We start from the raw sequence: 27,736 nt of genomic DNA, 5'->3' as shown, positions 1-27,736 counted from the left end.
TAGTAAGTACTCAATAAATGCTTGCTTTTATTTTTATTGTTATATATTTTAAAAAGCCAACTAACTAGTATAGGGAGTGGCAGAACTGATTTAAATACTCTAGAAGACAGAAATCTGTGAGTGGAAGTTTCAGCAAGGTGACTTCTGACTATAGCAACAGTGCACTCCCGGGAGCTAGACATGAAAAAGGAGAGGCTGAATGGCCACTTGTTAAGAATGTTGTACACAAAATTTCTGCATCAGGTGAGTGGCTGAGCTATATGACCTCTAAGGCACTTTCCAACTACAGGATGCAATGATTCTAAGCCAGAATCTTATGTTCTTTTTCCACTCAATAAAACCTCATTTGTTTCAGTTTAATATTAGTTTTAAATATTGGTTTCAGTTTATGAACCTTGTTGATGTCATTTTTATTGTAATTATCTGAATCATTTGCCGACAAGCGCGTGGCTTTGTAGTTTGGGTAAGCCTTTGGCAGTCTCTTGTGTTGCAGTGTTTGATGTGTTATAGCACCTGAGCATTATAATGACAGGTGCTGGGGAGACTGACACATAAATGTGTGTGTTACTGTGCAGTGGTGGTCAGCCCTTCAAGGTAGGTGTTTACAGGGTTACTGTCCCTTGGCTAAATATCATTTGGAGTCAGTCATCTGTAACTATCAAAAGAATGCATAGACCTATGAAATCATTGTGGCATTAAATGTTTACACTGAAAAATTATGAGACTATTTTTGTAGATGTGACTTGGTGTTTCATCTCTAATAGCACAGTTTGCACGTGACTCAGGGGAGTGGCAGTGAGTTTCTTGCTGGGAAAGGGAATTACTCCCTTGATGGAAGAAATAGTTTTGCTCAAGTCACAGGGAAACAACACCTCACCTCATAATTTGCCTTCCCTTTGGATATCAGCCTAGGCAATTATTTTGCCTTTTCCACTGCATCTTAAGCAATCCTTTGGGAGAATACACAATTTTCTATATCAACTTTATATAAGTTCTCCAAAAATGCCACCAAAAATTTAAAAGACATAGTTAATTCCATTATGAAGATGTTGATATGCATATAAAGATGTTGATGTGTACATAAAGATGTTTGCTATGGCATTCATAGCGAACACACTAGACTGGCTCAGAAAGTCAATACTTAGAAAATGATTTCTTCCTGGCTATGTATTTTTGTCTTTGGTCTAAAGTTTAACATTGTAGGGAATGTGTAGTTACTATGGAGATAGATGAAAATAGGCATGGAGTTTAGGACATCAAACTGTCAACAAATTTACTATATAAAAATAGTATGTAGATTCAGAAAGAAAGTAGACAAAAGCTTCCAAAACAATATTATGAGATTTAATCTATAATGTAAGGGGGATGTGAAAGCTGGAAAGCAGATAGAACTTTAGGCATTAGATTCTACAAAATCTAAAGCAATTTGAAATGATCACGTTTGGCTCATCATCACTGAAACACACAATATATTTGCCTTATATGGAAAATAATCTATTTTTATTTGGTGAGATTTGACTATTTTCAACATTAGCAATAATTCTCTTGAAACAGAGGTTGTTACAGGTTGACTTCTATTTATGATGGCACCGTCATGCAAATAGCTCATGTATTTACATGTATGAGTCTTTATACTCTGTGTTTGAGAAATATTGTAACTCAAGTTAAATAAAGGAAAAAAATGCCATTTTGTTTTGAGTAAGCTAAAATAATCTCACCAACAAATAATTCTGAGCATACCTTTGGGGCATCTTGCTTTGGGGAACTTCAAAGAGGATGGCAAGCTATCTCTCAGTAATTACAAGTGTCATTATTCTTCTGTTATTCATAATGAATCCAATAGGATGAGGGTGGTGTCTCCAGTCACCCAGGAACTTGAATTAGAACACTTAGGACTTGAATGACAGCAGTAAGCGATCAGAGTCACTGCTTTTTTGGAATGTAGGTAGCATTTCTAAAAGGAACATGTGTTATTTACACATATAAAGTAAATATTGAAAGATTGGCTTAGGCTAAAAATACCCAAAGTAAGGTTGTAGGAGAGGACAGTAAAAGAATGAGTTTGACTTTTCAAAACAGAAAAATTCCTTTTGTCGTATCTGTTTAAGATGAAAGTCAATTTTTTGATTCAAATAAAACAGAAGGGAGTTGACAAACATAATTCAGAAGGGAGTTAACAAAAAAAAGTTTATCTAAGAAGTGACAAATGTATAGTATAGCCAAGAATAAATCTCAATTTAAAATATTATTCTTAAGCAAATTATACTTTGACAACATCTTGCTACATTTCAGATTGTATGTTTATAAGAAGGAAATTTGAAAATTATTTTGACATGTAGTATTTTGGGTTACATTGTGAAAAATGTATCCTAAGCAAGGCAGTATATTTATCGTCTATAAAACAAGGCAAAGAAACTGAACTTAGAGTCTTCTTCTGGTAGGTTAGTTGAACAAACAAAACTTTCCTATAGAAGTGGACATTGATCTTCTTGCCCATGGTAAAGCCTTGAATGAGACAAGACTCCATTTGGGAAAATAAAAGAAGGAATGTCTCTCTTCTCTGCTGGGGACAGAAACACAAAGTGATTCAGGTAGCTTGAATTTATGCCTCTTCTTTGAAAATGTCCTTTGCTTCAGATATTTTTTGTTGTAGCATAACCCTGCCAGAGGGTCACTGGAGAGGACACATGTTCTTTTTCTTTAAATGCAGGTACAGCTGCTCAGTAAACATGACAATATGCTGTGGAAGACTTGATACTCTTCGAGTGAGTCCTGCGAGGCACAGCTGCAGGTGGGGGAGGGGGGGCCTGTGAAGCCAGTGGCGGACCTCCTGAGATTAGAGCAGTGGCTAAGGGAAGCCTGGCCCGTGCCTCCTGGGGGAAAAATTCCTGCTCACCGTCCTGGCGGCTGAGCCCGGCCTGCCTCTTCCTCCCACCCCAGCCCCCAGTCAGCCCAGGTTGCCGGCTGCTTGCGTTCCTGTGAGGAAAGAGCAGCTTTCTCCTCTGCTCACTTTGCCTGGGGTGGTGTTCAGTCACCAAGCTGTGTCTGACTCTGCAATGCCATAGACTACAGCGTGTCAGGCTTCCCCGTCCTTCACTCTCTCCTGGAGTTTGCTCAGATTCACCCCCATTGTGTCGCTGATGCTATCCAACCATCCCATCCTCCGCCACCCCCTTCTCCTTCGGCCCTCAATCTTTCCCAGCATCAGGGTCTTTTCTAATGAGTTGGCTCTTCGCATCAGGTGGCCAAAGGATTGGAGCTTCAGCATCAGTCCTTCCAGTAAATTCCTCCTGTGAACCAACCCTCTCAAAGAACAGGGAGCCTCTACACTAACGCTCCGGCGACTCCGGAGACCAAGTAGGTGACTTAACACTCCAATCCACTGGCAGAGATTCAGGAAGAAATCAAAGAATTTAGAGCTGGAAGGAAGTTTAAAGCCTTAAAAAAAATACAGCCTTCTCATTTTATATGTGAAGAACTGAGACTGTGTGAGAGCCTTGGAGCTAATTAGTGCCAGAGAAATGGGACAAGAACCCAAGCGTCTTGAGCAGGATTCTTGTAAAGGTGAGGGAGTGTCATTATCTCAGGAGGTATGCGGATGCTGCCTCCAGGCCAGTGCTCATTCCTCTGTATAGTTACTAAGCAATGTTAGTAGGAAACATAATTTTAGACGGGGTGACTTGGGCTTCATATTTAAAGAAATGAATTATTGTGAGCCTGTCATGTGCAAACGAGTGCCAAACAGTTCTCTTCACACTGTTTTATAAAACAATCATAAGCCCCGCAGCTTTTCCTTACTGGGCTGTGTCCTTAACTGAACTCATGGAGGCACTTCATCTTCTGTCCCTTTGAGTGTCTCACTAACACACTGAGGAAGCTATCCTTGAAATCTTGAATTCTCTGGCCCATATTTAGGGATGATTCTCTTTCTAGTAGATATTCTTTACCTGAGTCTTAAGACTAGGCAGCTGGGTACCCATTTAACAGGAAGACCTAAATTTCATCCCTTCCAGGCATAGTGCCCAACTTATAAAATGGAAATCCTTGCAACTCTTTCCTGCATTTGGCCTGATCTATTTTGTGTAGTCACAATCAGTTTATACAAAGCAAAGCATGTTTGGGAAGGAGAAACAGACAAAAACACTTCATTCTTAGCATCCTGGAAGCAAATTGTGTTGCTTTAGTTCTGCTTACCATGAATGCATAGAGTAACAGGCTGTAGATAGTGGCTCTATGAAAGTTTTAAAGTAGGTGAATTTTTATAAAATTGTGTACCTATTATGTGGCAGGCATTTTTTCTTTTTTTCATTCTCCTCCTGGTTGGCATCTATCATAAAAACTTTATTTTGGGGAAATAATTTTATTGGTTGTTTATATTTTAGTTATGCATTTATTTACCCAGTGAATATGTCATGAGCAACTACTGTGTACCCGTCACTATGCTATTTGTTTGGATACAAGAGGGAGAAAAAAATTAGACAAATTCAAGCCTTTGTGAAGCCATGAGAGAAGCTAGTGAGAGACACAATATAACAAAATAAATAAATGTAAGGTAACAACTTGAGGATAGCTGTGAAAGAGATATGCAAATTGCTAGGAGACAGGGGACTAGATCTGGTCATAAAAGCCAAAGGAAGCTTCCCTGTAAAATGATACTTGAACAGAAATGTGAGGGAGTCAGAGTTATCAAGAAGGGAAGAGTGATTCAAGTCAGGAAAATGACTCTGTAATAGTGAAGGGTCAAAGGGGTATAGTTTGGCTACCTGATGAAGAGCCGCCTCACTGGAAAAGACCCTGATGCTGGGAAAGATTGAGGGCAGGAGGAGAAGGGGGCGACAGAGGATGAGACGGTTGGGTGGCATCACCGACTCAATGGCCATGAGTTTGAGCAAGCTCCAGGAGACAGTGAAAGACAGGGAAGCCTGGCATGCTGCAGTCCATGGGGTCACAAAGAGGTGGACTTGACTTAGCGACGGAAAAACAACAACAAAGGGGCATAGTACATATTACATTTTTGCTTTTGCTGTAATATGGTGAATACGTTTGTTTGGGGTTAGAAGGGATACAGGTAGACTTGTTAGGAGGCTATCAAAACAGACAAAAGTTTGGGTAAAGAAGATGAAGAAGATGTAGAGGAACAGACAGTTTTGACAAAATTGGGGGATAGTTTGGGCATGGAGGTGAAGGGAGGTCACTTCTGGCTTTCACGTTGGCTCTACTGGATGACTAGTTCATTGAGATGGGAACTAAGGAAGAAAACCAGGTTAGGAGTATTGGTGGGTATGGGGAATGATGAGAGCTTGAATTCGTTAAGCTTGGGCACCTTCAAGAATCCTAAGAGGACAAACTTGCCAGCTGTATAATCAGGTTTGAAGCCTGAGGAGACTGAGGCTTGGGCTGGAGGTGTGAATTTGTGAGTCATCTCTGTTTGGATAGTAATGAAGGAATTGAATAGAGATGAGAGCACCTGGGAAGAGATTATTTTCAATTGGATTTAAATAGATGCTTTGCTTTCCTCTGGGGATGTGCCTTTGAGCCTTGTCTAAGTACAGAATAAAGCTCTTTGTTTCCTGAGCAAGGTCTTTCTGGTTTTAGAGCAGGTGGACAAACTTATGAATTGGGCAGAAATGTCCCTAAAATTATGCCACATAGGTGGATCCTCCTGGGGTTTTGAAAAGTTAACCAAAAAGGCTTGAAAGGTATTTTTAAAATCCTTAACAAAAATCAACCTTTAGCTATCTTCTTGGAAAGCGGATAGTACATATGGAGAGGACAGGTAAAATGCAAGTGTCTATAGAGCAAATTAAATTCTGTGTTGGCAAAAAAAACCGATGAAAATGATCAGAGATGTGCTTTCAATCTAAGATAGTATGAGGATTTTTTTTATGTGAAGACTAAATTAATCTAAAGCAACCCTACTGGCTTTTAGTGAGTTAAAAGTGCTTGTTTTCATTCTATGTCAGTGGGTTTACATTCCTTCAAAAGATAAACCTCATTTATTTGTGTTTATTTGCTTTGTGTTTGGCTGCACTGCATCTCAGTTGTGGCATGCAGGATCTTCGTTGTGGCGTGTCTCCTCTCTAGTTGCGGCTCATGGGCTCTGTATTTTGCAGCACTCGAGCTCAATAGTTGTGGTGTGGGATTAGTTGCCCCATGGCATGTGGGATCTTAGTTCCCCGATCAGGAATTGAACCTGTGACCCCTGCATGGGAAGGTGGATTCTTAACCACTGCACCTCCAGGGAAGTCCAGTACGCTATATTTATATATTTATTTATTTTCATTTTTGGCTGTGCGGCAGGGCTTGTGGGATCTTAGTTCCCTGACCAGGGATTGAACCCAACCTGGCACTGAAACACCATGTCCTAAGCACTGAACCACCAGGAAATTCCCAAAACCTAAGCTTTAATAGCCAGCATAGGTGAAAAGGCTGTGATTCTTCCTTAGGGTTCTTGCTCGCACCCACCTTATCTGCCAGTGAGTGGTTGAATATTCCTTTCCTGATTTGTTCCTTTGTTCTCAGGGCATGTGGAACTTCCCTGACTAGGGACTGATTGAATCTGCACCTCCTGCTGTAGAAATGTGGAGTCTGGACCCACTGGACCATCAGGGAAGTTTACCACTGATCTTTTTTATTGGCTCTAGTTTTGGTTTTCCATGGTGTCACATAATTGGAATCATCTAGTAGATAGTCTTTTCAAACTGGCTTCTTTGACTCAGCAATATGCATTTATGATTAAGAGTCCTCTATGTTTTTTCGTGGCTTGAGAACTCATTTCTTTTTAAGGTTGAATAATACACAATCATACAGATGTGCCATGCTTTGTTTATTCACAGACTGAAGAACATCTTGGTTATTTCTAAGTTTTGGCAATTATGAACTCGTGTTCTGGTTTTTGCGTGGACATGATTTTCAGCTAATTTGGTTTTCAGCTAATGCTAAGGAGCCTGACTGCCAGATCATATGGTTAAGAGTAGGTTTAGTTTCTTTTCCTTTTTTTTTTTAAATGTTTTTATTGAAATATAGTTGATTTACAATCAACGTTGTATTAGTTTCAGTTGTACAGCGAGGTGATTCAGATATATGTGTGTCTTTTTTCTTTTCCCTTATAGATTATTACAAGTCGTTGAGTGTCATTCCCTGTGCTATGCAGTAGGTCCTTGTTGGTTATCTATTTTATATATAGCAGTGTGTATGATTAATCCCAAACTCCTAATTCACCTCCACCCCCTCAAGAGTAGGCCTAGTTCTGTAAGAAACTGCTAAACTGTCCTTCAAAGTGGTTGTACCATTTTGTGTTCCTATCAGCAAATGAATGAGAATTGTTACTTATAGTACTTAAAAAACAACTATTAGCAACAACATTTAAAAACAAATCTATGCATAAGCTATTTGTCTATAAAGAATAGCCATTGTTTGTTGTATATGATGCAGAGCTTCCCCCCTTACTGATTGTATTTTAATACTTTTTTCTTCCCCAGTGGATAGAGTTTCTCCTCACTGTGAAGGATCTGCCTGTAGATAGATTCCTCCAGAATTCAATTTTTGATGTTGAATCTTTGAATTCTTAACTAGTAGTGATGAGGAATTATTTTTTCAGTTTTAATAAAATCATATGCTGCCCTCAACACCACCACATGGAACACAAGGCCACAGTCTGAGGTATTTGTTACCTGACAGTAAAATCTTTTACCAGTCAATTTTGCATGTAGGCATAATTAACGTTAGCATGTAAAACAACCACAAAGACTTTGAGTGTGCTCAGCTGAGTTATTTTTAGGTTCATGCAAAATATTTTGTTAATGTAATTTTCAGATTACTTATCTAAACATTGAAAGGAAAGACAAAGAGACCTTTCCTGCTGCCACTGCAGGGCTCACCCGTCCCCTCCTTAGACCGACACTGGAAACTCCCAGGATCTACCATACGGGATGACCCAGAGGGAGGATAAAGGGAGGAGGGAGGTGGGAGGGGGGTTCGGGAGGGGAACTCATGTTCACCCGGGGCGGGTTCATGTCAATGTGTGGCAGAACCAACCAATATAATATTGTAAAATAATTAGCCTCCAATGAAAAAATAAATAAATAAAAGTAGTTGAATTCTCAAAAAAAAAAAGTAATAAAAAAAAAAACACATGCATGCCTTTACTCATAGACTCACAAGCTAGAGGGTCTCTCAGAGGCATAAGCCTGACCCAATTTAGGTCATATGCAACACAGAATGCCTACTTTAATCTTCCAGAATTCCAGATTTTCTTTTCTACTGAAACAGAAAAATTCACAAGCTTTTCCTTTTTCAAAGGAAGGAAAGTCCAAACTGAACTTCTTTACCTGCAGTTAGAGAATCATTCCTTTGTGTTCTTTTGATTCAAATACACCAGGAGCATTTTCCTTAAATGTTCTCAACATAACGACCACAAAATGGTAGTTATGTGAGGTGAAGGATGTGTTAACCAACCCTATTGTGGGAAATAGTTTGCAATATATGCAAGTATCAAATCCTTCCATTATACACCTTAAGCTTCCATAATGTTACACATTAATAATATCTCAATAAAGCTGGGAAAAATGTAAGTTCTTTGTTGACATGAAGACAGGCTCCCTTTTCCCCATGGCTTTTGTGTTAATATTTTAAAATAAGGCTTTCCTTTTATTCCTGGACTTTTCTCTTATTCTTTTTTTTTAAATTCTCTTCCATTGTGGTTTATTACAGGACACTGAATATAGTTCCCTCTGTTGTACAGTTTGACCTTGTTGTTTATCCTTTCTCTCCATAACAGCTTGCACCTGCTAATGCCAAACTTGCAGTCCATCCCTCCCCGACCTCCCTCTGCCTGGGCCACCACAAGTCTGTTCTCTGTCTGTGAGCCTGTTTCCTTTTCATGGGTAAGTTCATCTGTATCATACTTTAGATTCCACGTACAAGTCATATCATATGGTATCTAGCTTTCCCTTCTGACTTATTTTGCTTAGTGTGATAATCTCTACTTCCAACCATGTTGCTGTAAATGGCATGATTTCTTCTTTTTTATGTCTGGGTAGTATTCTCTTATTCTTGAGCCTACACATTTGTTATCTTTCTAGACAATTTGATTAACATTTATAGAGCACCTATTATGTGCCAATTTTGGGGTCAAGTTCTAGGAATCCCTTGAAGGAAACATCGAGGACAGGAGTTGGCAAACTTTTTCTGTAAAGGACCAGATAAATATCTCAGTTTTGGGGGGCTATCCAGTCTGTTTCACAGTAGTCAACTTTCTACACAATTCAATTAACATTTCATGATGTAGTGCGAAGGCAGCCACAGACAGTAAGTCAAAGGCTGGGCATAGCTGTGTGCCAATACACCTTTTTATAAAAACAGGTTATGGACTCATGATGAAGGAAATTACTGATACTGCTAAAATGAATTGGAATACAGTGTAAAGAGTACTCTTCATCAGCAGTATACACATGATGTATGAACTCTAAAAGCAGTACAAACAACTTGAGATTGGAATACAGCAAAGGAAAGTAATTCATTTTATCTGGCAGTGTGAAGCAAGTTTTCATTTAGGAAGTAACTTTTAGGATTTAAAGGATTCCAGGAGGAAGAAAGGATTTTGAAAAGAGAATTCCAACTAGTGTGAACAAGGAATGTGAGCAGGAAAGAACATGTCATGCTTGGGAAGTCTCAAGCTCTCCTTTTGTGGCTAAAACACAGTTTCTTTATAGGAAGATGTGGGTGAAAGGTATTCTGGAGCCAGACTGTCAGAGGCTCTGAGGCTGCCCTCTGGGAACTAGATTTCAGCTGAGTGTCAAGATTGGGACACCATCAACTTTGTTTACAAATGCAATCTGTAGGTCTATTCCTGTGGAGGGCATTTTTGAGTGGGAGAGAGTAGAGGCAGGGAAATAAGTTATAAACCCATTTCTGTTGTCCAAGTGAGAGAGGGTAAGGCTTGAACTGGGGCAGTGACTTTGGGATAGAGAAGAGAGGCTTTGGGAGATGAATTGACAGGTCATAATGACTAAATGGTTGTTTCTAAAATTCTGGGACTGTCACCGGTTGGTTGTGTGCCAGTCACGTAGTGTTCAGATTGCTCTCGGATCCCTTCCCTGCCCTTCCTTGCTTGTCATCTTGGGTAACCGACCCCCTCAAACTACTGTGCCCGGCTCCCTTTCCTCTTGGCTTCTGGTTGGGTCAGAGGTGGGAGGAGGGGAGAAGCCCAGCCTGTTCTCCCCTCTCCCCTGTCCCCACAGCATCAGCTGCCATGGCTGAGTCTCCTTGCTACATCCAGCTCCTGCCGTGGTCCCGGGTCCCAGCTCCCACCTGGCATCCTTGCTCGCGGGCTCCCGAGCCCCACCTTCTCTGCACTGAGGCTTCCTGCTGCTCTAACCTCTCTCTGGGTTGCCTCACCTTCCTCTGTTTTCTCTTTCAGCTTTTCTGATCTGTTTGTAACCAGTTCCCCTCAGTGGAATTAATTAATATAAGTTCTATTTTTCTAACCGGATCCTAGCTGATAGAGATGTGATGATTAAACTAGTTGGGCAATACAGGGGTTTAAGTTAGGAAAGGACGACAATTCAGTTTTCAATCTGACTCATGGTTTGGCTGCAGTCCGTGGGGTCGCTAAGTGTTGGACATGACTGAGCGACTTCACTTTCACTTTTCACTTTCACACATTGGAGAAGGAAATGGCAACCCACTCCAATGTTCTTGCCTGGAGAATCCCAGGGACGGGGGACCCTGGTGGGCTTCCATCTATGGGGTCACACAGAGTTGGACGCGACTGAAGTGATGCAGCAGCAGCAGCAGCAGCATGGTTTGATAGAAAGTCCCTATGGTATCTGTGATGACCTTCATCCCTGCTTCCTCTCGACGAGGGGTCCCTAACCTCTGGGATTTCCTGCCTGATGATCTGAGGTGGAGCTGATGTAATAATAATGAAGATAATGTGCACAGTAAATGCAATGCACTTGAGCCATCCTGACATCATCCCCGCCTCCTTCCCTGTGCCATATGGAAAAACTGTCTTCCACAAAACCAGTCCCTGGTACCAGAATGGTTGGGAACTGCTGCTCTAGACCATTCATTGTGAAGCTAGTCTGAATATTTTTTTAAAAACCTGAGTATATCATATCCTTTCCTACTTAAAACCTTCAGGTGACAGTTTTTGTACCTAGAAGGAAAGCTAAACTCCTACATAAGCTTCTACTTGCACCTACTTATCTCTCCCTCCTCACTTACCCTGTCCAGCCGCACTGGCCCCCTTGCTGTTCCTAGACTCACTGAGTTAACTTCTGCCTCAGGGCCTTTGCACGTCTGCTCTTCCTGCTGGAGATGCTCCTCGCCCCACTCACCATGTGTTGTCTTCATGCAGGTCTCTGTTTTTGTGCCACCTCTTCAGAGATCCCACCACCAGTTATCTCCTTACTGGTTTCCGTTCTTCATCACATGTATCCCTCTATGAAATTCTATCCTTTATGTATTTCTACTTCTTTAAAGCTTAAAGGTAAAAAACAAAATTACCTTGTTCACCTTTCTATTCTTAGCACCTATATGCAATCTGGCACATAATTAAGGACAGCATGCATGTCTGCGTGCTCAGTTGCTTTAGTCATGTCCAACTCTGCGATCTCATGAAGTGTAGCCCACCAGGCTCCTCTGTCCATATGATTTTCCTGGCAAAAACAGTAGACTGGGTTGCCATGTCCTTCTCCAGGGGATCTTCCTAACCAAGGGGTTGAACCCGTGTCTCCTGCCTTGCAGGTGGATTCTTTACCACTGAGACCCCCAGGAAGCCGAGGACAGCAAGAGTATTTGCTAATGAATAATGATTTTACCTTTATAAAGTGGTGTATAGCAGAAGTGCCTTATATACTTATTTATTTATTCTTGGTACCTGAATAGGAACTTGAACCCTGGACCCTTGGATTAAAAGTCTGATGCTTTACTAGCTGAGCTGCCCAGGCACTCTTATACAAGGTACTTTTTTTATTTTTAATTACTTTGCTTATTATTTTACTTTCATGCTATCTCTTCCTGAAATGCCCTTTCCCATTCTATCTTCACTATTCTTCCAAAACAGTTGGAATCCTTTCCTCTGTGAAACTTTCCTCCTTACTCCACACAGGGAATTGACTTCTCCCTTCTTTGGGGCCCATTGTACCCCAGCAAGACTGACATTTTATTGTAGTCACTTAATATGGAAGGACTGATGCTAAAGCTGAAACACCAATACTTTGGCCACCTCATGCGACGAGTTGACTCACTGGAAAAGAGTCTGATGCTAGGAGGGATTGCGGGTAGGAGGAGACGGGGACAACAGAGAATGAGATGGCTGGATGGCATCACCGACTCGATGGACATGAGTTTGAGTGAACTATAGGAGTTGGTGATGGACAGGGAGGCCTGGCGTGCTGTGATTCATGGGGTCGCAAAGAGTCGAACACGACTGAGTGACTGAACTGAACTGAATATTTATCTCCTTTTCCTAAATAGCAACCTCTTAGAGAGAAGTGGAGATCATGAACTTTTACCTCCATAGCTTCAGTCTGTAGAACAGTGCCTGACGTATTGTTGTATTTGGTAAATATCTGTTAAATGAATGAATGAAGTAGGAGATTCAGATTTTCCAGCTTCACATTTATACTTGTTTCCATACACTATGGATCACTGGGAAGGAAAAATGGTTCCAAATTGGTTAAATGGCAATGATAGGCCCAACCCCACACTGTTTGTGGGCATGACTAAAGTAATGGGATGAACAATCCTAGGAGATTATGAAAATAACAGGAGTAAAACTTGCCATTCGTGTATTACAGGAGAAGGGCTTCTTCCATTGGCTAGAATCCTTGTCAAGACTGATATGAATATCAATCTTACCTGAGACTTGTCTATAGGAAACCTTAAGCTTTCTAGAATGTTCATGATGATTTGTGAAGAATGTCCTGAAGGAGGTATGGTTGAGGTAGCGTGTGTGTTAAATCACTTCAGTAGTGTCTGCCTCTTTGCAACCCTATGGACCATAGCCCACCAGACTTCTTGGTCCATGTTATTCTCCAGGCAAGAATAATTTCACAGAAAAATAGGAAAATGTCTAAAATACTTGGCTTTTTCGGACACTCAGTTAATCCTGGCAGAAAGGCCTTACAGTACATTTTCTGGGGATAAGTGTACAGAGCCCATAGATAAAAGAAGTACACAGCTGGGGACCCCATAGCCTTGGGTGCAGGTCCAAGATGCACAGAGCCAGGTACAGTGCCCACCTGCACCCACACGTTCCCCTGTGACCCAAGTCCGCACCGCAGCACCAGGAAAGACTGGTGGCCACTGAGCACGCGAGTGTTGGGCCCCAACAAGTGCCCTCTTGGTGCCTTTAAATCCTCAGCCCCCAATCTCGGTGACTTGGAGAAGCCAAAGGTGGGATGGAAAGGTTCTCACCGCTCTTTCTGCTGGCAGCTCTCCCCCTTGTGACTCTGCTGTGCCCTTGGGAAGCTGAGAGTCTGTTTCGTTTCCAGCCCTATTTTGCCCTGAGTTTTACTGAGTATATAATTTACTATTAAGTAAAGACCAGAAAGAGGAAACAGATTTGAAAACATTTAAAAGTATTTAAGTGCCAAAGTTTCTTTTTCTAAGGATAAAACTAATGACAGAAGGTTGATTTTCATCCAAAAGTTCCTTGAAGACAAAAACCACCTTTCCGAACACATCGTGATTGAACCTGGCTGGGGTGGGGCTCGGTGGGTGGGGACCCTGGGCGAACTGGGGTTCCCTATGTGAAACTGATTGGGACCTTGGCTTTGAAGATGACACAATAGTGTGCTGAGACACCTTCCCTCTGTGCCACCCATATGATGTTTCCATGCAGGGGGTCTTAACCACAATGTCAGGCATATCTTTATGTCTGAAAAATAATCCCAGTTCTGCTAAAGCAATTGTGGGTATTTTTGCTGATACACAGAGCCAAGTTTTAAAGGACATCCAAGGCTTTAAAAAAATGAAAAAATATTAATTACCTCCTTCCCCCAACTCTCTGTCTTTTAAAAATTAAATATTCTAGGTCTTCCCTGGTGGCTCAGTGGTAAAGAATCTGCCTGCTAACACAAGAGACATAGGTTGGATCTCTGATCTGGGAAGATCCTACATGCTACGGAGTAAACAAGCCCCTGGGCCGTAGCTTTGAGCCTGTGCTCCAGAGCCTGGGAGCTGCAACAACGGGGCCCATGTGCTGCAACTACTGAAGCTCATGTGCCCTAGAGCCTGTACTCTGCAACAAGAGAGACCACTGCAATGAGAAGCCCACCCACCTCAACTAGAGAGTAGCCTCCACCTGCCACAACTAGAGAAACACCCATGCAGCAACAAAGACCCAGCACAGCCGAAAATAATAAAGAAGTAAGTATTCCAAGAAAACATATGTGAATGGTTGGCACATAAGCATTAGATGCTATTCTCTGTGATCTGTTTTTGCATTCCTTTCTCTCTCTTTTTAAAAAAAGACATATTATATTTAATTATATGTTTTCACATCCCTCAGTAGACTTGAGCTCATCTGGGTCAGGATCAAGTTTCATCCATCTTGGTTTTATCAGAGCCTATGATATGAGTGTGCCTAAAGCAGAATTGTTTTTCAAAAAGCTACTTGTTGAATGAATGAAATGTCATTTTTAGCTCTAAGTCTTTGGTGTCTGACTAACTAGATAATTTTTAATTCATCTCAAGCATTAGATCTTAATCAGATCTAAGGGTGCCCTGCTGCTGCTGCTGCTAAGTCACTTCAGTTGTGTCCGACTCTGTGCGACCCCATAGACGGCAGCCCACCAGGCTCTGCCATCCCTGGGATTCTCCAGGCAAGAGTACTGGAGTTGGTCGCCATTTCCTTCTCCAATGCATGAAAGTGAAAAGTGAAAGTGAAGTCGCTCAGTCGTGTCCGACTCTTCGCGACCCCATGGACTGCAGCCCACCAGGCTCCTCCGTCCATGGGATTTTCCAGGCAAGAGTACTGGAGTGGCTTGCCATTGCCTTCTCCAAAGGGTGCCCAAGCTCACTTTTAATAAAAAGTACAAATTAACACTACTGCGGTACCACCTTTTCATCTGCCATATCCTTGTGTATGTTGTACACATACTGTCAATACTTTGTTAGTTGTATATCTTAATATTACTCCTAGGGAAGGCACTTTGGCAATATCTATCAAAATTCCAAATGAACATACTCTTTGACCCAGGAATTCTATTTCTAGGAATTTATCTTGACAGTCATTCTCTCACATGTGGCAATGCTACAGGTAGGAACATTCACCGTGGTCTTGTGTGCCGTAGTAAAAGCCTTGAAATGACCTAAATGTCCACCAATAGGAAACTAGTTAAATAAATAATGGTCCATTCATGCAACAGACAATCTAATCCAGAGGACGAAAAAGATGAGGCAGCTCTATATCCACTGATAGGGGATAATTGCTAAGATACATTGTTAGTCAGAAAAACAAGATTCAGGGCAGTGTATCCAGTATGCAACCACAAATTATTTAAATGATGATAAGATTAACAGACGTATTTGCATGTGTATGCATAGCTCTTCCTGAAGGGACTTATAAAACCCTAGAATTATTGGCTATCTCTGGTTCAGGGAGCTGAGTGGATAGGGGACAGGGAGCTATGGTTTCTGTCCCTTGCAACACGAAAAGTCCTCTTTGATTCGTTTGTTTAACCCTGCACCACTTTCCCATTACTGTTAGGATTAAGTCCTAAATCCTTCTCGTGGATTATTATTGTCCTGCAAGGTGCTTTGTGTAAAGCAAGGTGCCCAGGACTCCTCCCTCCCTCCCCTGCCTCTTCTTCAGCTTCTTTCCCTCTTGGCTTGGTCTTCTTTCATTTCCTCGAACATCACTCTTCTCGTCTCATGGCCTTCACAGATGCTGTTCTTCTGCCTGGAAGCCTCCTCCTCTCTGCTTTCACCGCCCTAATTCCTAGGGATCCTTGAGGCAGCAAGTTTGAGACCCCTTAATCAATGTGAACTTTTCTACCTCCCCAGTCTAATGTAGACTCCTGATAGATGCTCCCATGGCATCGTAAACTTCTCTTTCTATAGTAAACACTGAATTGCAATTAATTGCAACTAAAACACTGTTTGTTTGATGTCTGTTTTCCTTTCAGTCACAAGCTAATGTCTGTCTTGGTTACTTCTGTATACATGCATAGTACAAAGCAGGTGCTCATAAGTACTTGTGAAAGGAAGCAAAGAAAGAAGGAATGAAGGTGGTTGGGGGAGGAAGTGGGGAAGGTAACATGTAAAGGAAAGATGAAGGAAGGGAGAACGGAAGTAACAACCAGGTCAATAAAGCCCACTGTAAAGTGCTGTCCCTATATGTTCATCATTAGAATTCATATGAAAACTGAGTATTGTGGTTTATTGCTTAGTGAAAAATAAAATTATCACCACCAGTGAATTTTTGTTTTACTTTAGCCTAGAATCATGTTATTCTGAATTTTTCTTCTTTTACCACTGAGGGGCAGTAGCTTTTCACTCAGAAGGTACTGATTTCTATCTTTTATGGGTGGGAAAATGTTTTAATACATACACATTAGGGCTTTAGGCTATTTTAACTAGTCCATATATTTTTACATTGATGTTGCTGTGTCTAAATATAAATCAGATGGTTATATGACTGCATTTAGAACGAATCAAATTTCTTCCCTAGCCTCCAAGACCCTGAAGGAGCTCGTCTCCCTTGGAGGCCTTGTCACTCGTTATTTTTTCCTAGAATGCCATCCTCTTTCAGGTTTCTGTTCCAATGTCAGCAACTCAGAAAGGGCTTTCCAGATCTTTCCATCTAAATTAGCTTCACCCAGGGGCCAGACGGGTTTTGTTAGGTCCGAACTTGAGAAAGAGAATACAAAATTATGAATATAAAAATCCATACAATAGTAAACACTTACTTAGAAAAAAAATCACAACAAAGAACAAAGCAAAAAGACTGACACATACCATAGCCATCAGAAAAGCCTGAAGAAGAACATGTAATTTTAATAATTAACTGCCTGACATAATATGTTTTTACCCTACAATTTTGGGTATATACTCTTTGGTTACCTCTCCATATGACAGTAATGGTGTGGTATTATTTTCTAGTTGGTGAATAAGAAGATAATCCAGTCTTTGGTAAAATATCATTGGTTGAAATGTGTTTTTATGATTTATAGTACAGAAAGTTGTTCTTTGCTTTCTCTACTCATTATCTGTAATGGCATGTTAAGTTTTAGGACTTTCAAATTTTAGAGGGCTGTCAAAATTTTAGAGGGTTTTCCATGTCGTTCAGTGGTAAAGAATCTGCCTGCCAATGCAGGAGATGCAGGTTTGATTCCTGGATCAGGAAGATCCCTGGGTCAGGAAGATCCCCTGGAGGAGGGCATGGCAACCCACTCCAGTATTCTTGCCTGGGAAATTCCATGGACAGAGGAGCTGGGTGGGTTATAGTCCACGAGATTGCAAAAGAGCTGGTCATGACTTAACGACTAAATTAAAACAACAAAATTTTAGCAGTCTCTATTAGGGTTTTTTTTGTATATGGGCTCTAAGAAATGTTTTTGTTTCCAGGTGTGTGGTGTGTGTGCATGCGTGTGCCTTCACACTAGCCTAGCATCACGGTTCCCCCAGGAACCAGGCTTGAACTGCGCCTGCACGGGTGAAGACCTCTGAAACTTAAGTTGCATTATGTTGGAGTCAGTGCCCCTCAACTCCACTCCTCAATTACTTGTTATCCCTTGGTTTTCATTTTCCTCAACACTAACCACAATCAGAGCTTATCTTATTATGCGCCAACCGTCTGCAGGTGGCCTTCCCCCACTGCCATGGAGCTGACAGGGAACACAGGCCCCTGACTGTTCTGCTGGGCCCCCAGAGCCTCCCACAGGCTTGGCCTAGGATAGGGGCTCAATGTTTGTTGAATGAATGAGTGAAAGAAAGTTACTTGGGATTTGATGTTAATCTCTCACATTTGTTCTTGGAATTTATGAATGTTGATCCCTCATAAGAGCCACTTTAATTAAGCTTGATGGTGTAGCACGTGTTAGGAGCACCAATTGTGTTAATAGGATAATTTTCTGAAACGGCAGTTTTTACCCACTATCACACTGTGTACATTTCTTTGGCCAGAAATTTCAAAAGAGTATAGACAGACTCTTTAGAATTTGTGTGGGATTCAGTTCAGTTCAGTAGCTCAATCTTGTCAAACTTTTTGCGACCCCATGGACTGCAGCATGCCAGGCTTCCCTGTCCATCACCAACTCCCAGAGCTTACTCAAACTCATGTCCATCGAGTCGGTGACGCCATCCAACCACCTCATCCTCTGTTGTCCCCTTCTCCTCCCGCCTTCAATCTTTCCAAGCATCAGGGTCTTTTCCAATGAGTCAGCTCTTTGCATCAGGTGGCCAAAGTATTGGAGTTTCAGCTTCAGCATCAGTCCTTCCAACAAACACCCAGGACTGATCTCCTTTAGGATGGACTGGTTGGATCTCCTTGCAGTCCAAGGGACTCTCAAGAGTCTTCTCCAGCACCACAGTCCAAAAGCATCAATTCTTCAGCACTCAGCTTTCTCTATAGATCCATAATATAACAGCTTTCTAATTCTCTTGCTCTATTATAATGTAAAAACAAAACAAGAGAGTTGACACTCTCACACATTTTCTAGTTATTAATTTTTTAAATCATAAGTGTATATATTTTAAAATTTGCAAAGGATGTCATTATTAACTTAGTATAAATTGATACCTTAAAAAGCCAACTATATTAATTGGAAGCAAAATACCAAATCAGTTTGATTCCTGTCTTTATCCCTTTTAGAAATGCATTAATGAACTCTCCTTAGATAGTAGAAAATATTATAAAGTTTGTCTTTTTTCCTTAAATCTGTGTTCTCATTCTACTCCTCCTCCCCTCGCAGTGTCATTTATTTTTATGTCTACATCTTCCGTAGATAGACCCATCAAGTTTTCCACCACAAAGACATGTTTATACATTTAAATGTAAGTTTGTACAGTTTCTGTTGTAATAACAAGCTCAAAATATTTAACATTTCTTTTAGACTGAGTTATTATTACTACTGTTGTTCAGGTGATCAAAAGATAAATATATGACAAATTTTGATATGTAATTATGAAAAGTAAAATGTTGCTAGAAATCCATTTCTTTATTAAATGAGTTGAACTGGCTTTTCAATTAGCTTATGTATGCACGTTTGAATATGATTTATTGGTAGGATAAGGCAGAGTTTAGCATCATTTCTATGCCTACTTACTTTTTTATAGACATAAATTCTGAGAAATCCTATTCAAATAAGTAAGCAGGTGGGAAAGAATATTTTGTTATAACACTACTACTCAATCCCCTAGACACCTTCCAAGTTTTACAGCAGAAATTATATAATGCTATATCACCAGGAATTATTATTATTAATGTCCTGCTAGCTAACGTATCCTACTTCAGTTACACTAATAGCAAAGAATTAGGAACCAGCTGACTTGCAAAAATATTAATCAACCATTAAAGTCATTTATTTTTTCAGCACCAGTGTTTAGGAATCTCCCTGTGTTTGGGGTTTCAGATGTTTTGACATCTCAGGGTAATTTCAGGTTTCACAATTCAGTGTAGAAAGATTTAGGATGAGTGAAAGGTGTGCTTTAAATTTGTTTTTGATAGGTGGAGTGATTATTAGAGGAAAGGTGGGAGGAGAACTCACAAATACTTGGACCACAGGTGTGTTTTTAGACAGAATTATTGTCCACTCCAGTATTCTTGCCTGGGAAATCCCACTGACAGAGGAGCCTGGCAGGCGATAGTCCATGGGCTTGTAAGAATCAGACATGACTTAGGGACTAAACCACCACTATTGTATAAAACAGTCCTTTCAAACTCAAGGTGAGGATCTGAAACTGATTTTCTTAAAATCAGCTCTGTCTGTGCACGGAAGAGAGAAGTCCTGGAGTCACATTACGATTGGAAGTTCGTTCATCTGAACCTATTTCAGAACTAGCTTTTGAGGTGTGCTTTTCAATGGTCATACCACGAGCCCACTGCTCCTCTGTGATGAGACCCAGTTGTCCTCGTCCTTCTCTCTTACAGCAAGTAGTGTCTTTCGTTTTTAAAAAAAGCTAAACATTATCATTTAAAAATGTATTTTGTTGAAGTGTAGTTGATTTACAATGTGGTGTTAGTTTCTGAAGTACAGCAAAGTGATTAAGTTATACATCTACACATCTTTTTTGATATTCTTTTCCATTACGGATTATTACAGGATGTTGAATATAGCGCCCTGTGCTGTATAGTAGAGGCTTGCTGTTTATCCATTCTATATATACTCATTTGCTGCTGCTGCTGCTAAGTCGCTTCAGTCGTGTCCGACTCTGTGCGACCCCATAGACGGCAGCCCACCAGGATAACCCCGTCCCTGGGATTCTCCAGGCAAGAACACTGGAGTGGGTTGCCATTTCCTTCTCTAATGCATGAAAGTGAAAAGTGAAAGTGAAGGTGCTCAGTCGTGTCCGACTCTTCACCACCCCATGGACTGCAGCCCACCAGGCTCTTCCGTCCATGGGATTCTCCAGGCAAGAGCACTGGAATGGGGTGCCGTCGCCTCCCCACCCTGCGCCCCTTGGCAATGACCAGTCTGTTCTCTACATACATCTGTGCTTCTGTTTCTGTTTAATAAATAAGTTCATTTGTATCGTTTCTTAGATTCCACATATAAGTGATCTCATATGATATTTATGTTTCTGTGTCTGACTTACTTCACTTATTGTGATAATCTGTAGGTCCATCCATGTTGTTGCAAGTGGCATTAAGAAATGCTCAATTTTACTTAGTTTGTAAAGCTCCAGCAACTTTGGTCAAGACCAAAACATGAATAATCCGTAAAGGGAAAAGAATATTAGGCTCTGGAATTACACCATATAAACTTCAAAATACGCAATTTATCCTCAGGATCTATTTATCCAGGAGCCTCACAGTTGAAAACTGTGGTAAGAGTCTTTAAGGGTGACCAACACAATATTTACAAGCAATTGGTAAGATTACGATTCTTTATAATCACATCTGGGCTTCCCTGGTGGCTCAGATGGCAAAGAATCCACCTGCAATGCGGGAGATGTGGGTTTGATCCCTACATTGGGAAGATCCCCTGGAGAAGGGCAAGGCTAGCCACTCCAGTATTCTGGCCTGGAGAATTCCATGGACTGTATAGTCCATGGGGTCATAAAGAGTCGGACACGACAGAGTGACTTTCACTATAGTGAAATCTACCTATAGTCACTATAGTCACATCTACCAAGCAGAATAAGTAGATAAGACACTCTTATAAAAACAAACTAAAACACAAATTTGGTGGCACAGTTTCAATTTATCTAGAAAATGTTTATTAAGAGTCTACCATGTGCCAATAATGTCCTGGCTGCTGGGGATTTTGAATTGATTTTAAACTAGTTAGTTTACCGCAGGAAGGCGTGCACATGTGATTAAGAATGACAGGTGACAGGGCCACCTCTGGCTTAACTCCTGCTCTATCCTTTCGGTCTAGGTGGCTTTAGGCAAGCCTCAGTGTCCTATTCTGGAAAATGTAAATAATAATATGTAGTTCCTAGTGTTACTGTGGGGCTTCAAGAGATAGGTAATAAACACTCAAGAAATGGTAGTTATTTTTATCATTATTTTTATTCCCTCCTCCACCCCAGCACCTGGCATGGTGTCTGCACTTAGGGTTAGACACTCAATAAATGCTATTGAGTCAACAAATGAGTTGACAAATATTTTGACACACTACTCTATCTGTAAACAAAAGAATTACATGGTGAGCAGAACAGGTTATTCTCAAAGGTACAATTTTAGTTACAATATTTAGTAAATTCCAATGCCAAGTACTTTTCAAAATATTTCTTTATCCATTTTATTACTCAATGAAGTCATAGATCTCACTTTCAGAAAGCTTCCTGTGTATTTAAACATTTTTTCCATCAAGTTTTTTTTTTTCCAGCAGTCTGCAGGGTGAGAAATATGATAGAATCCCTCTAAATAACACAAAATTAGTCCTAGGAAATAAAAAAATTCCATAGAAATAGTTAGATCCAGTGGGAAAAGCACTTCACATTTTTGAAAATTCCCAGGTGGGAATGGGCAACCAAGACATCATGTCTTGTTGAGAGCTTAAAGGACCACGGAGGACATATTGGCACAAGAGTTTTTCTTGTGCCAATTTGGGGGTGGGTATGGCTGCACTAAGGGGGCAATTCTTCCCCTTTCTAAGGTGAAGAGTCCAACTTTCAGTTCCAGGGTCTTTCTTTGGATCCCCTTCTGTTTGCTCCCCTCTCCCTGCCTCTACTTTCGTTGCTCTGATGATCCTCTCCAGGACAACACCAGCAAGCCAGAAGGACTGACGTCTGGGATTGTTCGCCTTTATTGCAAAACAGCATTGTTGGGATCCCACATCCTGTATTGCTTAAGCTTTGGCTATTTTAACATATTCATTACATTGACCTGAATCCTATTCCTTGCTCTTAATCCTTCAAAAGGATATTGTTATTAAAATTTGGAAACATAAAGAAAGTCTAGGTACTGGAGAGCAGATTCGTTAATTAATCACTCTACCTAGTTCCATTAATCCAGTCCTGAGTATGCTTGAGGAAATATACCTTAAAATCTCCTTTAATATAAATGTCATCAGTTCTAATTATACTTCCTTTCTTTTTTAATTTTTATTTAATAAATGGTACAAAGCACAATGCCATAAACATTAACAGTTAAAATTTCACCAAATGAAAAAAACACTGTAGAATACACAGTTGCAAAAAGCTACATTAAGTTATTTTACAACTGCCTCAAGCTGCAAAAAGAAAAAAAACCCAATGCCATACCTAAGTTATCCCTCTCTCAAAATAATACTTCCTTTCTCATGCAAAATTTCTTTTAAACCATTCTTTAGGTTGGGTTAGTACTGTAGGTAATGTTGGTACTTCCCAACTCTTGTTCTGTTGAAAAACTTAAGCCCAGCTACTGAATTGTACAAGAGAAGAATTAGGAGTTTGTTTTGTTCTCTTTCTTAGCTCTGGTTTTCATTCCCAGCATGTCTACTCCTACCCACAAATCTAAGGCTACAGTCTTTCACTCTAAAACATATTTCTGCCCACAGTGTACCCACTGGTTAATTTCCATAGCTCTGATTCATCTTGACAGTCACATGCTTCCGACAGGTGAGTTCCTCCAGGCAGTCACCTGGAGTCACGTTTCTGTAATAATACGTATGTTTCATGGTGGCGCTGTGTATCACCCTCATTTTTCCAGGCATGAGACGTGACAGACAGAATTCTGGTTTTTTGTCCTAGCCCCTTAAGGTATTTATACTTTTCTCCCCATGTTTCTTTTCATGTGTCTTAGCAATCATTTTTTAGTTTTTCTAACCTTCTCAATGTTCTTCCAGATATTTTGTTTTCTCTGTGGGCTTTACCTCTCTTTTGGTTTGTAACGTAGTAACTGATGCTAAAGCTGAAACTCCAATACTCTGGCCACCTCATGCAATGAGTTGACTCACTGGAAAAGAGTCTAATGCTAGGAGGGATTGGGGGTGGGAGGAGACGGGGACGACAGAGAATGAGATGGCTGGATGGCATCACCGACTCGATGGACATGAGTTTGAGTGAACTCCGGAAGTTGGTGATGGACAGGGAGGCCTGGTGTGCTGTGATTCATGGGTCGCAAAGAGTCGGACACAACTGAGCGACTGAACTGAATTGAACTGAACGTGTTGTTCTGGTAATATATTAGTCAAAGACGATTTCTGTGGGAGTCATATAAATAAAGCAAATAATGAACCATGAAACCTGTAGTGGAAAATGTGGAAGTTACAGGAAGAAAACTAATCAAGCAGGAGCAAGCTGGGTCAAGGCTGGCTTTAGGGCAGGCTATATTTAGGTAGAGGCTTCCCAGGTGGCCTGAGTGGTAAAGAATGCACCTGCCAATGCAGGAGACATAAGAGATGCAGTTTCGATCCCTGGGTTGGGAAGATCCCCTGGAGGAGGGCATGGCAACCCACTCTGTGTATTTTTGCCTGGAGAATCCCAGGGACAGAGGAGCCCCACGGGCAGGCTACAAAGATTTAGAAACAACTGAAGTAGCTTAGCATGTATACATACTTAGGTAGGAGGAGTGTGTCTTTTAGTTTCTTCTCTCTGTTGCATCTTTCTTTCTTTCTCCCTACCTGCAGCATCCATCCCTCAGCATCTCAGGAGCTTAGTATTTTTCATGTCTCCCAGTTTCTAGTTAGGAAGAAAAGCAACCATGGAGAACAACCCCTGGGGTGTCAGCCACACTCACCGTGTCTCTGCCTGTCATACATCTGACTCCCTCATCCACAGAGTGGCAACCTGGGAACCATTATTAGATTAGATGACTCACGGCCCAGCCATGGTTGTTTGGATCAGGAGAGAACATTGAATCCAAACTGTCAATCAGATTCTGATTCACTTGAAAACTTCAAGTTTGATCTAAAACTCCGCATCCTCTCAGCACATATGAGGCTCATGGCCCCAGTGACTTGTGTGTGAATCTGTGTGTTTGTGCATGTGACTGGTGTAGGGGTGCACTGTTCTCTCACAGAAGCCCTGCTTTTTCCACAGTGGACCCTTCTAGCATGTGGAGAGGAAGCAGAAAAGGGAGATGTCTCCTGAGGTGAAGATGTCTTCTCACTCCAGGTGGCGTTCTTTAGGAATTCAAGTCCAAACAGGCCCAGGAAGAAGCCTGTGAGAGGTCTGGTGACTCCAGGCCTGAAGTCTCCCCCAGCATTCCTCTGCACCCAGAGCCCCTCTGCTTCACCCCTCAATGGTCCTTGACAAGCCTGCCACCTCCAAGCGTATACCTTCTGTGGTCCCAACTCTGGGGTCTAGGAGAAGGTGAGGGGGCTCATGCTCTATCATGAGCGACTGGGAACCTGCGAGTGTGTCCACTGCACCCCCCCTTCTGATCCCACCATCGCATCTTGGGCTTCCATGCTTACTCCCCTACTGGTATCTGAGGTGGATCAGCAAGACCAGTGCTCACCAGTCATGCAAACAGGGCCTGGGGTGTCAAACTTCTTTCGTTTTAGACACCCGTCAACTTGGAATGGCTCTATTGAGTTCCCTTCCCTCAACTTTGGAAAGGAGGCCAGTCCTGAGACCAGAGTCTCTCTTGTCAAACCTTGTCTTTTCTCCCCAAAGGAGAGGTCCTCCTCTTAGACCTTCTCACGATAGAACCTGGCAAACCAGCCTCGTCTCTCCAGCCCCTGGGAGAGCAGAGGTCTCTAGTTAGCAACTGGTCCTTCTTTATTTCCACTCCAAGCCTTTCATAACTTTTCTCAATACAGCACTGACTTTGCTGTGATCCCTGCGTTATTCTGCTAACATGAGTGGGAGGACTAGGTCTCAACTAGAAATGCACACTGGACTTCCCTGGTGGTCCAATGGTTAAGACTCCACTGCATTTCCCTGCACTTCCACTGCAGGGCACGTAGCTTCCATTCCCTGATCGGGGAACTAAGATCCCATATGCCACACAGTGAGACAGACAACAACAAAAACCCCAAACAAAACACAACCACAACAAAAGTTCAAACAAGACAAGACCAAAAAGTGCACACCATCCTGCTACTATAACTCATGGAGTTACTGTTACTTGTAAACGGAGTCTTGTTCCTATATTTGTAACTTTTCCTGATGACATGCCCTTGGTAAGATTATTGCCTAAAGAAGTAAGCGTGTGTTCCAAAGGAATGACTCTTTCTGGGATTCTTCAAACCTCACCAGCTTAGGGCCTTATGTCAGACTAGTCCTCCAGAGAAAGCAGGTGGTTTTGTGATTTTTCTCCAGCAGAGTTCGCAGCTTCCTTGTAGGAATAGACAGTGTGTGGGTGGGATTGCCCCCAGGCAGAGAAGAAGGAAGTGAAGGTACAGGTCAGGAAGTGGTTAAAGCCCGTGAGGCTCAGGAGGTGGAGCATCGAGTGACTCTGCACCTTGGCCACTCATTGGAATCAACTGGGAAACCTTGCGCAATAACTATGGTTGTGTCCCTCTCCCAAAGCACCTGATGCCACTGATTAAGGCAGATTAGTCTTCTTGAGCCGCAGCAACTCCCCACGTGATTCTAATATTTAGCTGAGGTTACAGAACACCATTGTATGTAAGGAAAAGAAGAGGAGTGAGACTGATGCTGGTAGATTGAAAAGAAAGTGAGAATTCAAGATCTTGAAGATCCCAGATGTAGAGGGCTTGACCGAGCCCTGGATTCAGGGGGGAGGCTGCTTCTGTTACTGAAAACCCAAGTCTGTGTGCCCGACGCACAATGGGGTCAAACAATACCGAGACATCAGAGTTTGGAACAGAGAGTTTTATTACAGGGCCATGCAAGGAGATGGGTGGTTCATGCCTTAAAAACCCAAACTCCCCGAAAGCTGTTAGCAAAGCCCTTTTCTAGGAAAGGTGAGGGAGGGGTTTGGGTAGTTGCTGCAAACTTCTTGGTGTCACACCCTTTGTTCTTGAGGTCAGGTAATGCTACTCCTGTAAATCTCTATCAGACAAATATTATTCTTTGTTCTGAAAAGAAACAGCAAGGTCCCGAGGCACACCTGTCATCCTCCAAGGTCCAGGTCCTGATTGAGAGGAGGCAGATCTCAGCTGGTAGCTCCCTCAAGCCCAGGTCCCCAGATCCTGCCCTGCTGTCATCAACCAAAGGAGCCAGGCACCCAACCCAACTGCCCCTCAGGCTCCTCAGGCCATTCAAAGGTGTGTGTGGAGAGGCGGGGGCAGGTCCCACAGACTGTGACCCAGGCAGACAGCAGGTCGCAGAGACAGGGACGGGAAGAGGTTCACCACTGCTCGAGGCCTGGACTCCACCAGTGGGCTGGAGCCCTGCAGGACACAGCCCCTAGCCTGTTCCCTGGGTCCCCCAGCTCACCTACTGGCCCAAGGCCGGGGAACAGAGTGGAGGGCCCTGGGGGGAAGGCCAGCCTCTGGCCCTTACCTCACTGTGCACCTGAGTGCTGGTCACCACTAGCTGACCACCGTCGGGATCACCTCATTGACGGCCCCTCATGGACAGCTGGGGGCCTGTGGGTGTGGCCCAGTGCAGCGCCAGCCAATGGCTGAGCCGGCCGTCTGTCCCGTGACAGGTGTGACGCGCGCGCTGCAGCACTGGCTGCCTTCCTGAGGGCTGCTCTCGCGGCGCGCTGGTACCATTCAGAGAGCAAGACGGCAGGCCTGAAGGTAACCCTGGCTTCCAGGCGTGGCTGAGAGCAGTTCTGCGGAACCATGCGGGCGACGGGGCTGTCAGCTGCGTCGCCTTCATGGACGGTTGTCATTTCCCGACCGGAGGCCGAGGTTGCAGGGAAAGAGCCCTGTGAGGAGAGGCTGAAGCCCTTGCTGCTGGCGGTGGGGCGACCTGGGGCCGGAGGTTGAAGGAACAAGGATGGGAAGCGGGGTGGGGTGGGGGGTTGGAGGGCAAGAACCTCAGAAGGAAGGGAGCTGGGGACAGTAACGGTTGGAAGTTGCAGTGGGGCGCTTAGAGGAGCTGCAAGAAGGGAGGTGTGAGGAAAAGTCAGTTTTGCACCAGCAAGTCATTCTTTCCTCTGCGTCTTCTTTTCTCCTCACACGAAACCCTTCAGTTCTGGTCGTCAATGTGTGGAGGCTTTTCTCCACACCAAGCAATTCTCTGTGACACCAGCTGGGGTAAGGGTGGGGGA

General features: G+C 42.4%; 1 long non-coding RNA gene across 2 annotated transcripts; it reads left to right on the top strand.

Annotated features, from left to right (window-relative positions):
• LOC148776604 (uncharacterized) lies at positions 1 to 27,027 on the top strand. 2 transcript variants are annotated; one of them, XR_016038269.1, is made up of 9 exons: positions 1 to 243; positions 2,442 to 2,591; positions 2,711 to 2,765; positions 3,242 to 3,357; positions 6,523 to 7,662; positions 8,780 to 8,885; positions 11,893 to 11,967; positions 14,045 to 14,379; positions 24,643 to 27,027. It is a non-coding gene; the product is annotated as an uncharacterized LOC148776604 (long non-coding RNA). The 2 variants fall into 2 exon arrangements; XR_016038268.1 differs by lacking the exon at positions 24,643 to 27,027 and adding an exon at positions 14,707 to 18,650.
• Positions 27,028 to 27,736: the final 709 nt, after the last annotated feature.

Source organism: Moschus berezovskii, chromosome 9 (assembly GCF_049115385.1).
Source record: "Moschus berezovskii isolate FMDL1 chromosome 9, NW_MosBer_1.0, whole genome shotgun sequence".
In the NCBI taxonomy this organism is placed as follows: Eukaryota; Metazoa; Chordata; class Mammalia; order Artiodactyla; family Moschidae; genus Moschus; species Moschus berezovskii.
The sequence above is the reverse complement of the archived record's forward strand: the minus strand, read 5'-3'. Positions and strand labels throughout refer to the sequence as shown.